Source organism: Bufo gargarizans, chromosome 5 (genome assembly GCF_014858855.1).
Source record: "Bufo gargarizans isolate SCDJY-AF-19 chromosome 5, ASM1485885v1, whole genome shotgun sequence".
NCBI classification, from domain to species: domain Eukaryota; kingdom Metazoa; phylum Chordata; class Amphibia; order Anura; family Bufonidae; genus Bufo; species Bufo gargarizans.
The window spans coordinates 393359668-393375097 of record NC_058084.1 but is presented as its reverse complement, the minus strand read 5'-3'; positions in this window follow the sequence as shown (position 1 = coordinate 393375097).

Below are 15430 nucleotides of genomic sequence, written 5' to 3'. Positions count from 1 at the left end.
TTCAATTGAGTTGTACAGTTTGTAGGTCACATTAAAGGTGGAAAAAGTTTTGAAATTATTTATCTTTTTTTCATATTTTTTACAGCACAGAAACTTGACATTTTACCAGGGGTGTGTAGACTTTTTATATCCACTGTGTATATATATATTTTTATTTTATATTTTTTTTAATATATTTTTTTTTTACATATTTCTTGTGGGCTTTTCAATCTTAAAAATCCTTAGAAATAAAAATTGTCATAAGAATATATTGCAATTTGTATGCATAGGAACACATTCCAGCTGTAGACAAAGAACCTGCTGCTGTCAGAGGTGTATACATTTAATTTTGATGTTGCACCGGTCTGGCTGGGGCCCATTCCTGGGAACATATACCTGCTACAAACAAAGAACTGGCTCCTGTCTGTTCTGGCTGAGTTTGGCCCAGCTATGTGTAGGCCTTATACTACACTGTTACAATTTACCTGCTGCTGTCTGTCCTGATGATTTTGTCCGAGCTATGTGTAGGGCTATTACTACCCTGTTATCATTTACCTGCTGCGGTCTGTCCTGATGATTTTGGCTGAGCTATGTGTAGGCCTTATGCTACCCATTACCATTTACCTGCTACTGTCTGTCCTGATCCTGATGAGTTTGACCCTGGACTAAATGTACCTTACTGAAATTTACATGAAATCAAAACAATATAAAAAAAACTGAAGCGCACGTTAGAACTTATTTTATTTTTATTTTTTACAAACATGGCTCTAAGGCAACTTTTTTTTGTTGGTAATGAAGGTCCAACATCTCCTGCATACTTTTGTGTTGCAGCACCTCCATCTTCCATATCTGCTTGCACATTATCTCGTGCATGCCGGCTTTGTGCTCCTGCTGCATCTACCTTAGTTTTTTTGAAAATAATTAGTACTGTTAGGATAAAAAAAATATGACAATTACTTCCAATTCAGATTAAGAGGCATGGATACAGAATTATATTGCTAAGTGCACATTTTTACCCTCCTCACAGGGATTGGTGACAACCTCCTCCTCTTCATCATCCTCACAGGAGCTGTGGGGAATCCGGCTGCTGGGAGAGTCCAGCCTCTTCCACCTCCACCTCTTCGCCCACAAAGGTGGGGGTGACGCCTCATGCTGCTGCTGCTGGGAGGGTCTGGCCTGCTCTCCCTCCTCTTCCTCGGCGGACAATACCACCACCTCCAGATCCTCTGTCGAAGGCCTGCGGCGGACAGAGGGAACGGGAACCCCTGTAATCATTGAAAATAACGTCCTCAACAAAACAGAAAAAAGTATTTCATTTTTTCAAGGGGAAATATTAGATTTAATGTTACAGTTATAAGATCAGATTGTTTCGCGATTGTATGTGTGTGGGTCTGAGCAATCGAATATTGGCCATCTGAGCAGAGATGTAACTGTCTAGTGAAGCAACGGTACGGTATGGGGTGTAAAGCTGGTTCGCCTCCCTGTAGTTCCCCCTGGGTAGCTCTAAATGAACCAGCAAATACTGGCAGTCAGACAAAGAAAGCTTCTCCTGAGTCCTGACCAACAGGGCACAAACTCTAAACTATACACTGTGTGTGTGGTATATAGTGTGCGGCAAGAAAATGAAGGTCCATGTGAGAGATATTTCTCGGCTGTCCATCCATACTTGCTACAGACATAGTGCTATGATTATCACAACAATACTTAGTGCACCAATAAGTAATATCTACTGAGACCTGATAAAATGTGAAGTTGTATGTATTGTGAAAAAACATTCACATCATTAGCAATGATTTTCACAATTGCGAATATTTTAAAACACTCTATCTGCATATAAATCGATTGTGCTGACATGCATGTGAAATGTAATACACTTCTGTAATGTCAAATTACTTACAGTGATCAGAAGTAGTGTTGGTCGAGCATCAAAGTGCTCGGGTGCTTGAGTGGAACACTTTGGGATGCTCGGGTGCTCTACAGAGCACCCAAGCACAATGGAAGTCAATGGGAGAACCAGAGCATTAAACCAGGCAACCCCTGCTCTGAAGAGGGGAGGGTGTCTGGTTCACAGGAAATGGTCAGAAATTTATGGAAACACCACTGAAATGGTTCGGGAACAGCATGGGTAGGATGTCTGGATGCATTTTGGACTCCCAGGTCGCTGCTGGGAACGATGTTGTCCGAGTAGTACGCCACTTTTACAGACTGACAATTATGTGCACAAAACCAAAGATAGAATCGATTTTAGAGGAAAAGTGCAAGTGCAGCCCAAAATTACAAGGAAGAGGCACTCCGATACAACCTGTATATCACATAAAATAGGGCCTCATTCACACTGTAGTTCAATTGTTCAGGTAGTGGGACCCCTACATTAAGTGAAAGGGCTGCCAAAAATTACAAGGAACCGGCAATACAACACACCCTTTATTACACATAAAGGAGGGCATCCTACACACCCTTAAAAATTATGATTGATGGCCTGCTTGTGACCCTCAAAAACTATTGGACCTGTTAATCTGACCATCTAAAACATTAGGGGCGAGGGCCTGCTGCTGATGTGACCATCTAAAACATTAGGCTTGAGAGTCTGCTGCTGAGCTGACCCTCTAAAACATTAGGGGCGAGTGCCTTCTGCTGATCTGACCATCTAAAACATTATGGGTGAGGGCCTGCAGACGACCCCCAAAATCATTATGGTTGGGGGCCTGCTGGCGACCCTCAAAATCATTATGGTTAAGGGACTGCTGGTGACCCTCAAAAACATTATGAACAAGGGCCTGCTGGTGACCCTCTAAAACATTATGGGTGAGGGCCTGCTGGTGACCCTCAAAAACATTATGGTTGAGGGCCTGCTGGTGACTCTCTAAAATAGTATGGGTGAGGGCCTGCTGCTGAGCTGACCCTCTAAAACATTAGGAGCGAGGGCAGCCTAATAAGCATGTTGATATGATGGAGGAGGAGAAGGACGAGAAAAGAGATATTGAACCATAAAGCCTTTTTACTGGTGGAAGGGGTGCATGGGAATACAGTGCATTCAATACACCATAAAAGCCAAATTTAGAGTGCCTTTATGTTCAGACACTTTCCTCTGGTGGATAAAACAAATCGTCACAAAATACATATAGATTTACGTTCACATATAGTGATCCTATGTGAAAAGAACACCCTACAGTAACATACCCACTCAGTGTACATCAATATATACAAACAAAAGATAAACTCAGACTAAACGAGTTTAGTAGCAAAATGTAAATATACTTTATTCAGTAATTCTCATAAAAATTATATATATATATGATGTAATACATCGGATAAAAAAAGTGGACTACATCTGAAGGGACATGACACAATAAACCAGTGGCAATAAGACAACCACAATTGGCTAGATTATACACTAGGTACACTGATATATACAGAAATCACATATCAAAAAGTGCAAGTGCATACCTCTATAAAAGTGCAAAGGAAATGACTATCAATGCCCTAAGAATGGGGCCGTAAGCAAAAATTTATATATGTATATAGATCAATAACTTAAATGGCTGTGCCCACTGTAAGGCTACTTTCACACTAGCGTTCGATCGGATCCGTTCTGAATGGATCCGATCATATTAATGCAGACGGAGGCTCCGTTCAGAACGGATCCGTCTGCATTAAAATGGCAAAAAAAAGCTAAGTGTGAAAATAGCCTCGGACGGATCCGTCCAGACTTTCAATGTAAAGTCAATGGGGGACGGATCCGCTTGAAGATTGAGCTATATTGTGGCATCTTCAAACGGATCCGTCCCCATTGACTTACATTGTAAGTCTGGACGGATCCGCACGCCTCCGCACGGCCAGGCGGACACCCGAACGCTGCAAGCAGCGTTCAGCTGTCCGCCTGTCCGTGCGGAGGCGAGCGGAGCGGAGGCTGAACGCCGCCAGACTGATGCAGTCTGAGCGGATCCGCATCCATTCAGACTGCATCAGGGCTGGACGGAGGCGTTCGAGTCCGCTCGTGAGCTCCTTCAAACGGAGCTCACGAGCGGACCAACGAACGCTAGTGTGAAAGCAGCCTTAGTGAGCACAAAATCGATAAGAAAGAGAGATTGCACCAGATAAATATAAAGAGTGATGTCCCTATAACATATGGCAAATGGCCAAGTGTATCAAAGATAACATATGCAGGCCCCAACCCCAACCACTCATGTAAATGCTTCACACCATAGAGTAACATACCCATAAAATAGTAATGTCGACCTCAGGAGAGCCACGTACCCCGATGCACGTTTCGGCTAGAATGCCTTCCTCTGGGGGATCCTTTGCACTTATAGAGGTATGCACTTGCACTTTTTGATATGATCTGGATACTCGTGATATTTGTGTGATTTCTGTATATATCAGTGTACCTAGTGTATAATCTAGCCAATTGTGGTTGTCTTATTGCCCTCTACCCACTGGTTTATTGTGTCATGTCCCCTCAGGTGTAGTCCACTTTTTTATCTGATGTATTACATCATATATATTTTTTTTTAATGAGAATTATTGAATAAAGTATATTTACATTTTGCTAGTAAACCCGTTTAGTCTCAGTTTATATTTTGTTTGTGTTTCCTCTGGTGGAGTAGAGAAATTAGGGGCAATCCAGGCCTTGTTCATTTTTATAAGAGTCAACCGGTCAGCATTTTTAGTTAACAGGCGAATGCGCTTATCAGTTACTATGACTGCAGCAGCACTAAATACACACTCTGACAAAACGCTGGCGGCGGGGCAGGCCAGCACCTCCAAGGTGTAGAGCGCCAGTTCATTCCACGTGTCCAGCTTGGACACCCAATAGTTGTAAAGCACAGAGGGATCACTGAGAATGCTGACACAGCCTGCTACGTACTCCTTCACCATTTTATAAAAATGTTCCCTCCTTGTTACACTAGGCTACGTGTTGCGGAGCTTCAAGGTATACCCTCAATATCTTCACTTAAATCCCCTTGTAGCTGAAGAAGCAGGTCAATATCCAAGAGACAATTCCCCCAGTAACTGGACGACACACAGTTTGGGAGTCAACTGACTTTACTAGGCATGCGCACCTGGTTTCAAACCTCCAACAGCCTCATTTACATACAATACATAGATTACTATGGAACAAGGAAAGGTGGGGTCAGACAATAGCAAGGGCTGATGGGAGGTTGAGGGGGGACACTGCAGCTAGTTTAAACTGGTCTCCCAGTGTCCCTGAGACAACACCCTGCTGGGGAAACAATGGGACAGAAAAAGGGGGGAGGGGAAGAGGTACAGACAAGAAATACATTCTATAAGTGGCGACGTTTGCCACACTACGCATCAGATTGAGGGTGCTGGTGGGGTGTCATAAAACTGTCCCAGGCCTTGGAGAGTGTTGCCCAGCCTCTGTTGGAATTGCTGTGTGTTCCCCATGTATCCCCTCCTCGATTGTACAAGAAACTACGTACTCTGCAGCCAGCGTTGTCAGCTGGAAATTTTTGGAGCAATTTTTCCACAAGGACCTTCTGGTATTGCACCATTTTGCTTGTCCCCTCTACCACAGGAATGAGAGATTAGAAGTTCCTTTTTGTAGCGGGGGTCGAAAAGAATGAACAACCAGTAATCAGTATTGGCCAAAATGCGTGGTGACGCGAGGGTCACGGGAAAGACAAGCTAAAATAAAGTCAGCCATGTGTGCCAGAGTCCTAACAGAAAAAGACTTTGCTGTCCTCATCAGGAGGATGACTCTAAATCTCCTCTTCCTTCTCTTCGTCCCATCCACGCTGAACAGATAGAATAAACCTGCTATGAGTACTACCCTCTGTAGCGGAGACAACCGTCCCCTGCTCCTACTCTTTCTCATCATCATCCAATTCGCGCTGAGAAGACGAACTGAGGATGGTCTGGTTATCACCCTGTGTACTGTCTTCCCCCATTTCCACCTCTTCCACATGCAAAGCATCCTCTTTAATTGTGATCAGCGAGTGTTTAAGTAGACGTAAAAGTGGGATGGTTATGCTGATAATAGCGTTATCGCCGCTCACCATCTGTGTTGATTGTTCAAAGTTGTGTAAAATCTCACAGAGGTCAGACTTCAATGCCCACTCGTCACTTGTGAAGAGAGGAAGCTGACTGGAAAGGCGACGACCATGTTGCAACTCGTATTCCACTACTGCCCTCTGCTGCTCACAAAGCTTGGCCAACATGTGGGACGTCGAGTTCCAGCGCATGCTCACGTCACACAACAGTCTGTGAGCTGGCAATTGCAAGTGCTACTGCAGCGTTGCCAGACCAGCGGAAGCTGTCGATGACTTGCAGAAATGGGCACACATGCGGCGCACCTTCACCAGTAGCTCAGGCAAATTGGGGTAGGTTTTGAGAAACCGCTGAACCACTAGGTTGAACAAGTGGGCTAGGCATAGTATGTGTGTGAGCTTGCCGAGCTCCAAACCCTCCACCAAATTTTGGCCATTATCAGACACAACTATGCCCGGTTCTAGGTTGAGTGGTGAGAGCCACAGCTCAGTCTGGTCCCTTATCCACTGCCACAGCTTTACAGAGGTGTGCTGTTTGTCACCTAAGCAGATCAGTTTAAGCACGGCCTGTTGCCACTTCCCCACTGCAGTGCTACACTGCTTCCAGCTACTGACTGATATCTGACTAGTGCTGCAAGATAATTCAGAGGTGAACGTGGAGGAGAAGGGGGGTTGCAGACACTAATGTAGGTGGTGGCGGAAACCCTGATGGAAATAGGGTCTGCAATCCTTTGCGTCGGTAGCACCTCTGCCATCCCAGGGTATGACTCGCTCACGGCCTCCACAACGTTCAGCCAGTGTGCCGTTAGGGAAATGTAGCATCCCTGGCTAAAATAATTTGTCCATGTGTCAGTCGTTAAGTGGCCCTTCCCAATAACTGTGTTGGTCAGGGCACGTGTGATGTTACGGGACACATGCTAGTGTAAGGCTAGGACTGCACACCGTGAAAAATATTGGCGGCTAGGGACAAAGTAACGCGGCACTGCCATCAGGCTGCGAAAAGCCTCAGTGTCCACAACCCTAAATGGCAACATTTCCAGGGCCAGCAATTTGGAAAGTTGCACATTTAGTGCTATGGCCTGTGGGTGGGTGGCTGGGTATTTGTGCTTTTGTTCAAAGGCCTGGGGTATAGACATTTGTACGCTGCGCTGGGACACAGAAGTGGATGTGCTAGCTTATGGTGCTTGCGAAGGTCCAGGTGCATGGCGGGAGGCATCCGGGCCTGCATCTTGGACAGGGGAATGGCCAGCACGTAACACAGGGGACGAGGAGGTAGTGGTGTGACCCGCAGACACTGATTGCATACCCAGGCGTTCGGCCCACCTATTAGGGTGCTTTGATGCCATGTGGCGGATCATGCTGGTGGTGGTGTGGTTGCTAGTGTACACGCCCCTGCTCATTTTGGTACAGCACAGGTTGCAAATGACATTACAAATTATTTTATCGTCCGCAGTTTCCTAAAAAAAAAAGTGCCAGACTGCGGTACACCTACCCCTTGGCAAGGGAGATTGCCGCAAGGGGGTGCTCCGGGGAACAGTTGCGGACCTGTTTTCTGTGGCCCGCTTCTCCCTTTTGCCACCCCACTGCTTCTTCCAGCCTGTTTTGGTGCTGCGGATCCCTTCCCCTCTGTACTGCTGTCCTCGCTCGGCTTGCCACCTTCCCAGGTTGGGTCAGTGACTTCATAGTCCACGACTTCCTCTTCCACTTCCTCACTCTGGTTATCCTCCTGACTTGTTGATCTAACAACAACCTCAATTATTGACAACTGCGTCTCATCCTCATCATCAACCTCTTGAGACACTAATTGTGGTTGACTTATTGGCAACTGTGTCTCATCATCATCATCATCCACCTCGTTAAACACTAATTGCCGTTCCCCACTGTCATCTTCTTGTGACTATGGATGCTCAGGAGTTTGGGAATTTGGGCACAATATATCCTCATGTCCCTCTTCAAGCGGGTTGTCAAGAGGCCTAAATCAAGGAATGGCGATGAAAAGATCTCCTTGTAATATTAGAGTGTGGGATCACTTGTTTGCCAAGACTCTATATGGTGGGAGGAAGGAGGATCAGGGTGAAGATTCTGTTGACCAGACTCTTGGCTACTGAGACTGGACTTTGTGGAAGACAGGGTGGTGCTTCACCGACTGGAAGCATTATCTGCTGCAATCCAACCGACCACCTGGATGCACTGGCCTGACTTAGAGAGTGGTGCCCTGTGCAGCCCTGCAAACTGGGACATGAAGCTAGGTATCGTGGACGAGTGTTTTTCTTGTGCTCTGGCAGCAGGCACAGTTTCACCGCGCCCAGGGCCACTGCCTCTGCGTGCACCATCAGCAGCACGGCCACTTCCCCATTCCTTACTGCTCGCCTTGCGCATATTAAATGGTATATATGCTTGCAAATATGTCACACGTACAGTAGCACAGGTTTTGTAAGTGTATGCGCAAATAAAGTACACAGATTGTCACAGATATTTTTAGGATGCACACACATTAAACAGGAGATGTAGCGCAGGTAATGTCACTGTCCGTAGCGTCTATGAAAAAATTACACTGAATATTACAGATTATTTTAGGATGCGCAAATGTTATACAGGAGGTATAGCTCAAGTAATGTTGCTGTCACCAGCGGCTAATCAAAAATTACACTGAATTAATGTCACTGATATTTAGGATGCGTAAACGTTATACAGGAGATGTAGCGCTGGTAATGTCGCTGTCACCAGCGGCCAAACTATTGCGCTGAATGTCACAGATATTTATTCTGCACATATGAAGAATAAAATATATAGCAGAGGTTGTGTCACTATCAGAAGTGGTACTAACAATTTTACGCAATTTAGCTCAGGTTGCGCTAATAATATATATTGCTGCCAGATACAACAATAGTCCTTAAAAGGACTTTTGGGTCTCTAACAAGTTTTTTACTAAAATATTACTATTTCACTTCCTACACTATCTGTCCCTTCTTCAGCACAGCTCTCCCTGAAAAAGAATGAGCCGAGCACGTATCATCAGGTGCTATATAGCACCTGATGACGAGTTCCAGCCAGCCAATCACTGTAATGCCAGTAGTCAACTTGGCTACAGCATTACAGTTAGTGCCAGTATCTCCGTGTGCGTTTATTGGCTGCGTAGCAGCCAACAAACGTGCGGGCAGGAGACTCGAGCATCGAGATTCTCAATTAAAATTAGTATTCAGCCGAGCATACTCGCCCAACACTAATCAGGTGTTCTTCCTCACTGTCGCGAACATTGCTGCCAACCATGTTTTCTAATCTCATCAAACTTCGGGTAGTTTGAGAGCAGTTGCTAAACTAGGCCACGCCCATTTTGCGCATGCGCAATACGCAAATATTACACTGCCAATTTTTGCAATGAAGAAAATAATGAATGGAGATCGAGAATTCTCAAATTTGCGAATATATGACGAATATTTGCTCAAATATTCACAAAATATATTGAATTTGAATATAGCCCCTGCCGCTCATCACTAGTCGTAATGCTGCGTGTCTGCCATTGAGTAAGGAACCTGTTAAACATTTGAATCCCACCCCTGGGTATAGCAGCCTCTATCCCACCAAACTGCTGTCCAGCATTGTGATTGTGGATCTGAAATAAGCATGTGGCACTATCCGTACGGTTGCAGGTCAGTATTTTCACCCGCAGCGCCATACTCTGCAGCTAATATAAGGCACAATATAGCTGCCTCTGGATAGCCCTGGGTGGCTCAGCCCTGGAGTGTATCTCCCCAGTAACAATGTGACTAAAGCTCTACAGACTTTGTGGCTGAATGGCCTAAGTATTATGAACCGGCGTCTAATCCAGCTCTACCATGTGTGTGTGCTGATAGCGCTAACCTGGATTCTACACCCTGACAACTTTGTAAATTTTGTGACATTCAATTTCCAGCATAAATAACATCATAACTTTAGTCTTTGGGTCAGTATGATTACAGCGATAGCAAATACACATATATTTTTTAAGTTTTACTACTTTTGTTCAACTTTCCTTTTTTTTATTTATTTTTTTAAGAAAATGTTTTTGGATACCAAGACCCATAACTTTTCTATTTTTTGTTCTGCAGAGCTGTGCGGAAGCTTAATTTTTGTTGGACTTTTAACTTTTATTGATACCTTTTTGATCGCTTTTTACATTTATTTTATGTTGTTCACTGTGCTGGAGATATTACATGATAATTGTATTGCGTGAACACTATAGGAAAAAACACATCATAAAGGGATTAAATTAGAAGATTCCTTAATATTATGTTTGTTATTTCAGTTTTTTTACGTCACCCCATCTGTGACAGACTTGAGCTTACCAGAGGAAAAGATCCTTTTATCTATAAGGAACATTTACTTGTTCACTTGAAAATTGCATCATACTTTGTTGTTGTTGTACATGACATTTCATTGTCAAATAAGTTATTGGTGATCGAACTGTAATTGATAAGATACAGACCCTAGTGACAATGGTTGACCCCAAGGTTAGCTAGAAATCTTCCGCTGAACTTTTGGGGTCCATTAATGGATTAGAGCCAGGGACTGGATGATCATCTGGTACTCTGGTGGGCCAATCTAATCCTGGATTATTATTATTTTTTTTACAATAAAGCTTACACTTTAACACATCATATGCCTTTCTTTCCATCTCTCATTGTCCACCTAAAGGCAAACTCAACCAAAAAAACATAAAGATTTTATTTAAAGTATGCTGCCTTACAACACATGAAGTGAATGCACAGCATGAAAAATCCATACACAGCATGAGCTATACAGGGAAATGTTTTGGTCTGCAGAGCTCTGGACTATCTATTTATTTAAGCACTGTCCATACAGTTTGAAATTAAGGTCATAGATCTTCAGAAAAATTTATAGAAACCCCAGCATCGACTGGAGACTTTCAAGCTTATTAGTAGGGGAAATGGTACTACCCAGTTTTCAATTATATGTATACATTTTCTGGAGGATTAATAGAGGAACAGCACAATTCAAAGTTCTAAGTAAAGATTCTCTAGAATTATTAGTTTGTGGCGAATGCAAGGTTCAACAGAAGAGAGGACGATGCCCTTTAACAGATATTGGGGGAAAATAGTACTAGCACACAGTGCTGGCGAATAGCCTCTCTTTCTGTCTCTGGTGAAGCAAGCACTTGGATAAAATGGTAAAGGACCTTATTATATATGGCATTCAACCCAATGTTATCAAATCAAAATAATTTAAAGGGGTTTTCCGGAAGTAGAATATTGATGAGCTATCCAAATGTCATTAATATCTGATTGCTGATGGTCCAACTCCTGGCACCCCACGACTAGGGATGAGCGAACTCGAACTGTATAGTTCGGGTTCGTACCGAATTTTGGGGTGTCCGTGACACGGACCCGAACCCGGACATTTTCGTAAAAGTCCGGGTTCGGGTTCGGTGTTCGTCGCTTTCTTGGCGCTTTTGTGACGCTTTTTTGGCGCTTTTTGAAAGGCTGCCAATCAACAAGTGTCATACTACTTGCCCCAAGAGGCCATCACAGCCATGCCTACTATTGGCATGGCTGTGATTGGCCAGAGCACCATGTGACCCAGCCTCTATTTAAGCTGGAGTCACATAGCGCCGCCCGTCACTCTGCTCTGATTAGCGTAGGGAGAGGTTGCGGCTGCGACAGTAGAGCAAGATTAGGCAGATTAACTCCTCCAAAGGACTTGATTTTTGATCGATCTGCAGCTGTGGGTCATTAAGCTGCTGATACTCAATTGCTCACTGTTTTTAGGCTGCCCAGACCGTTTGTCAGTCACTTTTTTCTGGGGTGATCGGCGGCCATTTTGTGTCTTGTGGTGCGCCAGCACAAGCTGCGACCAAGTGCATTTAACCAGCAATAGTCTGTTTATTTTTTGGCCATATACTACATCAGGGGCAAGCTGCGCCTGTCACCAAGTGCATTTAACCCTCAATGGTGTGGTTGTTTTTTGGCTAAAGCCTACATCAGGGTGAAGCTGTCACACCAAGTGCATTTAACCAGCAATAGTCTGTTTATTTTTTGGCCATATACTACATCAGGGGCAAGCTGCGCCCGTCACCAAGTGCATTTAACCCTCAGTAGTGTGGTTGGTCAAGCTGTCACACCAAGTGCATTTAACCAGCAATAGCGTGGTTATTTTTTGGCCATATCCCAGTCTAATTCTGTCAGTAAATCTATACCTGTCACCCAGCGCCTAAATACTAGGCCTCAAATTTATATCCCGCTAAATCTGTCGTTACTGCTGTACTGTTGTGGCTGGGCAAGTTATTTAGTATCCGTCAAAGCACATTTTTTGTTCTGGGTTGAAATACAATTCCCAATTTAGCAATTTCCTAATTTAGTGGTTTCTGCTGTATCAGAGCTATTTGAAATCTATCCCTAAAAGGGTATATAATATTCAAGGTGCACATAGGGTCATTCAGAATAACTTCACACACACGCTACTGTGCATTTCCAAGTCTAATTCCGTCAGTAAATCTATACCTGTCACCCAGCGTCTAAATACTAGGCCTCAAATTTATATCCCGCTAAATCTGTCGTTACTGCTGTACTGTTCTGGCTGGGCAAGTTATTTAGTGTCCGTCAAAGCACATTTTTTGTTCTGGGTTGAAATACAATTCCCAATTTAGCAATTTCCTAATTTAGTGGTTTCTGCTGTATCAGAGCTATTTTAAATCTATCCCTAAAAGGGTATATAATATTTAAGGTGCACATAGGGTCATTCAGAATAACTTCACACACACGCTACTGTGCATTTCCAAGTCTAATTCTGTCAGTAAATCTATACCTGTCACCCAGCGCCTAAATACTAGACCTCAAATTTATATCCCACTAAATCTGTCGTTACTGGTGTGCTGTTCTGGCTGGGCAAGTTATTTAGTGTCTGTCAAAGCACATTTTTTGTTCTCGGTTGAAATACAATTCCCAATTTAGCAATTTCCTAATTTAGTGGTTTCTGCTGTATCAGGCCTACTTTAAATACATCCCTAAAAGGGTATATAATATTCAAGGTGCACATAGGGTCATTCAGAATAACTTCACACACACGCTACTGTGCATTTCCAAGTCTAATTCTGTCAGTAAATCTATACCTGTCACCCAGCGCCTAAATACTAGGCCTCAAATTTATATTCAGCTGAATTTGAATACAATACATTGGGCCAAATAATATTTTTGTTGTTGTGGTGAACGATAACAATGAGGAAAACATCTAGTAAGGGACGCGGACGTGGACATGGTCGTGGTGGTGTTAGTGGACCCTCTGGTGCTGGGAGAGGACGTGGCCGTTCTGCCACATCCACACGTCCTAGTGTACCAACTAGCTCAGGTCCCAGTAGCCGCCAGAATTTACAGCGATATATGGTGGGGCCCAATGCCGTTCTAAGGATGGTAAGGCCTGAGCAGGTACAGGCATTAGTCAATTGGGTGGCCGACAGTGGATCCAGCACGTTCACATTATCTCCCACCCAGTCTTCTGCAGAAAGCGCACAGATGGCGCCTGAAAACCAACCCCATCAGTCTGTCACATCACCCCCATGCATATCAGGGAAACTGTCTGAGCCTCAAGTTATGCAGCAGTCTCTTATGCTGTTTGAAGACTCTGCTGGCAGGGTTTCCCAAGGGCATCCACCTAGCCCTTCCCCAGCGGTGGAAGACATAGACTGCACTGACGCACAACCACTTATGTTTCCTGATGATGAGGACATGGGAATACCACCTCAGCATGTCTCTGATGATGACGAAACACAGGTGCTAACTGCTGCGTCTTTCTGCAGTGTGCAGACTGAACAGGAGGTCAGGGATCAAGACTGGGTGGAAGACGATGCAGGGGACGATGAGGTCCTAGACCCCACATGGAATGAAGGTCGTGCCACTGACTTTCACAGTTCGGAGGAAGAGGCAGTGGTGAGACCGAGCCAACAGCGTAGCAAAAGAGGGATCAGTGGGCAAAAGCAGAACACCCGCCGCCAAGAGACTCCGCCTGCTACTGACCGCCGCCATCTGGGAACGAGCACCCCAAAGGCAGCTTCAAGGAGTTCCCTGGCATTGCACTTCTTCAAACAATGTGCTGACGACAAGACCCGAGTGGTTTGCACGCTGTGCCATCACAGCCAGAAGCGAGGCATTAACGTTCTGAACCTTAGCACATCCTGCATGACCAGGCACCTGCATGCAAAGCATGAACTGCAGTGGAGTAAACACCTTAAAAACAAGGAAGTCGCTCAGGCTCCCCCTGCTACCTCTTCTGCTGCTGCCGCCTCGGCCTCTTCTGCTGCTGCCGCCTCGGCCTCTTCCTCCGCCTCTGGAAGAACGTTGGCACCTGCCGCCCAGAAAACAGGGGATGTACCACCAACACCACCACCACCTCCGTCACCAAGCGTCTCAACCATGTCACACGGCAGCGTTCAGCTCTCCATCTCACAAACATTTGAGAGAAAGCGTAAATTCCCACCTAGCCACCCTCGATCCCTGGCCCTGAATGCCAGCATTTCTAAACTACTGGCCTATGAAATGCTGTCATTTAGGCTGGTGGACACAGACAGCTTCAAACAGCTCATGTCGCTTGCTGTCCCACAGTATGTTGTTCCCAGCCGCCACTACTTCTCCAAGAGAGCCGTGCCTTCCCTGCACAACCAAGTATCCGATAAAATCAAGTGTGCACTGCGCAACGCCATCTGTAGCAAGGTCCACCTAACCACAGATACGTGGACCAGTAAGCACGGCCAGGGACGTGGAGTTTCAGCTGCAGCACGCACGGGTCAGTCGCACTGCGGAACAGCACCACTTCACCACCAATGACTGGGCCTCCATGCGAGACCTGTGTGCCCTGTTGCGCTGTTTCGAGTACTCCACCAACATGGCCAGTGGCGATGACGCCGTTATCAGCGTTACAATACCACTTCTATGTCTCCTTGAGAAAACACTTAGGGCGATGATGGAACAGGAGGTGGCCCGGGAGGAGGAGGAGGAGGAGGAGGAAGAGGGGTCATTTTTAGCACTTTCAGGCCAGTCTCTTCGAAGTGACTCAGAGGGAGTTTTTTTGCAACAGCAGAGGCCAGGTACAAATGTGGCCAGCTAGGGCCCACTACTGGAGGACGAGGAGGACTAGGATGAGGAGGAGGTGGAGGAGGATGAGGATGAAGCATGGTCACAGCGGGGTGGCACCCAACGCAGCTCGGGCCCATCACTGGTGCGTGGCTGGGGGGAAAGGCAGGACGATGACGATACGCCTCCCACAGAGGACAGCTTTTCCTTACCCCTGGGCAGCCTGGCACACATGAGCGACTACATGCTGCAGTGCCTGCGCAACGACAGCAGAGTTGCCCACATTTTAACGTGTGCGGACTACTGGGTTGCCACCCTGCTGGATCCACGCTACAAAGACAATGTGCCCACCTTATTTCCTGCACTGGAGCGTGATAGGAA